Genomic DNA, 3,706 nt, shown 5'->3' with positions numbered 1-3,706 from the left:
TGCAGCCGAGTCTGTTGTTGTGGATGAAAAGCCGTGGTACTATGATATCAAGAATTTCCTCAAAAGCCAGGAGTATCCTGAAGGTGCGTCGAAGAACGACAAGAAAACCCTGAGAAGGCTAGCTGGAAGCTTTTATTTGAATCAGGATGATGTGTTGTATAAGAGAAACTTTGACATGGTTCTGCTCAGATGCGTGGATAGACACGAGGCAGACATGTTGATGCAAGAAGTGCATGAAGGTTCGTTTGGTACCCATGCTGGTGGTCATGCAATGTCAAAGAAATTGTTGAGAGCCGGTTATTACTGGATGACTATGGAATCCGATTGTTTCAAGTACGCTCGGAAGTGCCATAAATGTCAAATCTATGCTGATAAGGTGCATGTACCGCCAAGCCCTCTGAATGTCATGAACTCGCCTTGGCCGTTTGCCATGTGGGGCATCGATATGATTGGGAAGATTGAGCCTACTGCTTCGAATGGACATCGCTTCATCCTGGTCGCGATTGACTACTTCACCAAGTGGGTGGAAGCAGCTTCCTATGCTAATGTTACCAAACAAGTGGTTGCCCGGTTTATCAAGAAGGAAATCATCTGTCGTTATGGGGTTCCTGAGAGAATCATCACTGACAATGGTTCGAATCTCAATAACAAGATGATGAAAGAGCTTTGTAAAGATTTCAAGATTGAACATCACAATTCTTCTCCTTACAGACCAAAGATGAATGGTGCTGTAGAGGCGGAAAATAAGAATATTAAGAAGATTGTGCAGAAGATGGTCGTGACGTACAAGGATTATGAGATGCTGCCTTTCGCTTTACACGGGTACCGTACCTCAGTACGTACGTCGACCGGGGCAACCCCGTACTCCCTTGTGTATGGTATGGAAGCAGTCCTACCTGTTGAAGTGGAGATTCCTTCTCTGAGAGTCTTGCTGGATGTCAAGCTTGACGAAGCAGAGCGGATTCGGACAAGGTTTAACGAGTTAAGCCTTATCGAAGAGAGACGGTTAGCAGCTGTAACACCTCAAAATTTGCCCTCCTCTCTTGGGACTAGCTTAGCATATTGCATATCATTTTTAGGACATTAGTCATTGCATCTTTGCATATCATGTGGCTATATTGAACAAGTCATCCTCCTAAGTCTTGATCAGAAGATAAAGAGGTTAAGATTCAAGCCTGAGGGTTCATGGATTGATCACTAACCATCTGAGGGTTTGTGATTCAAATTAGGGTTTCTTGGTTCCTCAAGGAGGATTGATCATTATCTTGGTTGAAGTGGTACATCATCATCATCATGGTCTTATCATCACCAAGAGGTTCATTGTGCCTGATCAGTTCCTTGGGATTAGGGTTTTGACCTCTGGTTAACCCTAATCAGTTGTATTGTGCCAATCAGGGCTTGTCAAGGAGATGAGGTCTTCAATGAGATGAGGGATCATTCTATGGTTTCATTGAGCTTATGGAAGCTAGGGTTTCATCATTGAGCCATTTTATCAGGAGATTGAAGCTCAAGATCATCAGTGCATAGCCAGTTCATCTATCAGTCAACAAAAGTCAACCACAGGTCAACTGTTGGATTTGGAGGGGGAAAGGGTTAGAGACACTTCATTCATGTCCAAACAAGTTTCATTTGACATTTCAAACATCAACATTGAAGAAAATAAAGTCATATGGAAACTTTCCAAAAATAGAAAGTGACTTGTAATTCAAAATTGCCAAAAATGGAAAGGTTTTCTCCTTGAAATTACATGTCCAAAAATGCTTCAAATGAAATTTTGTTCAACATTAAAGTTGTAGATCTTGCTCTCACCTTTCCAAAAAGTCCAAGAACATGAATTTCTCATTTGTGGTTGGCAAGTTATGATCAAATCATTGTCAAGAAAAGTTGAATTTCAACAAGGCATAACTTTTGCATCACAAGGCCAAATGGAGTGAGACTTTTTGGAGCAACTTTCTTTTGATCTCTTCTATCCAATTCATGCATTACATTTCATTAAAACTCATCACAAAAAAAGTGCATTTTTCACTTGAACTTATTTTGAAAATTGGAGGGAAAAAGTCATTTTGCAAAATAAGCATGGCATTCACTTAATTCCACTTGCATTGGCCTCTAAACAACATTTCTGAATTGCTCCAAGTGAAAATGGTACTGTTACATTGGTTTTTCATGCACATGAGGGTGGATTGCAAATTGGTCATAAAACTTGGTTTTCACTTAAACCTTTGCAATTACACTAATCATGATTAGCAACATGCTTAACATCACATATATAAACTAAATCACAACTGTTTCATTGCTAATCATAACAAAAATTGGAAATTGAGATCTAGATCCAAAACTTTTCATCTTTTCTCTCTCATTTTTTCTGCAATTTTCTTCACAAACCTTGCCAAGATCTTCATCTAATCTTCATCCATGTGCATCATTGAGTGGAATTGAAGCAAGGAATCATCATTTTCGTGCCAATTCAAGGACTGTTACAAGTGTGTTCAACAATGGCAAATGGAGATTTGAGCTAAATCGTGCACAATCAACACTCAAGCCTTGCTCCATTCATTTGTACAAGCCTTGAAGAACTTCTGTTTTTGCTTTTTCAAGCCAGAATCCACGTGTTTCACCACTGCAATCTCTTGAAGGTGAGTTTTCGACTTTGATAATTCATGCAATTAGGATATGCGTTTGGTAAATCTTTTCATGTGGAGTATACTGCACTTTGTTTCATTGAATTTGGTTGAGAAATGAGGAAGTTACATGGATTGGAACTTTCATGCATGAATATGTTTTGGATCGAATCTTTTAATTTAGCAAGAATTAGGTTAATTCGATTATGGATTGTTGATGTGCTTGGAAAGACCTTTCCAATGGTATAGGTTTCATGAGTTTTGGTGAACAAATGTTCTTGGACGTATGAATGTGGATGAACATATGATGAACTTAGGGATTTTTCCAGAATTTGGCTTTTTGATCCATAATCTCGCTTGCCTGCATGTCTTTGATGTTATTGGCCATGCAATTGGACCACGTGTCCACTCACTTAAGCCAAGCGCGCGCTGATTTGAAATTGGACATGCTTCGATCCTCAGCTGAAGCGATTTCCATATGTTGCCTTGCATTTATTTCCATATGCCATGCCTTGTTCATGTACATTGCTCATGTCCTTTTTTTATTTTTTCCATCACTTCCAAAAATCATATCTCATGGAATAATGATCCAAATTGACTGGAATTTTTTGCATAATGATCCTTATCATGTCTACTATTTAATGAATATTTTGGCAAAAATTTTGCACGTGTGGAATTTGTTTTGGCTTAGGGAATGTTTACACATATGTTTTCATGACCTATCTTGCCATATCCTTCATGAAATGATGATGCTTAATCCAAAATTCTTGAACTTTTACATGTGCAAACTAGACACCTTTAGGGATTTTTTGGCTTTGAGTTTGTGATTTTATCATTCCTGGTTTGTGAGATATGAGCTGATCAATCTAGGTGTGACAATGTGTGTCACACCATTTCTTGTCCAACTTGTGGATTTTCATTACCATGCCATATGAACTTGAATTGATGTGAATTTTTGCATGTTGACTCTTCTGGATGTTAGGTTCACTTGTGAATTTTTGTGGAATTTTGGGATGCATTTCCAATTTGTTTGATAATTTCCTTTCTGTTTGATCATTTGTGGACTTTTTGTGAGTCATGATCTT

The sequence above is a fragment of the Lathyrus oleraceus genome, chromosome 5 (assembly GCF_024323335.1).
Source record: "Lathyrus oleraceus cultivar Zhongwan6 chromosome 5, CAAS_Psat_ZW6_1.0, whole genome shotgun sequence".
Taxonomy (NCBI): Eukaryota; Viridiplantae; Streptophyta; class Magnoliopsida; order Fabales; family Fabaceae; genus Lathyrus; species Lathyrus oleraceus.
This window is presented reverse-complemented; position numbering follows the sequence as displayed.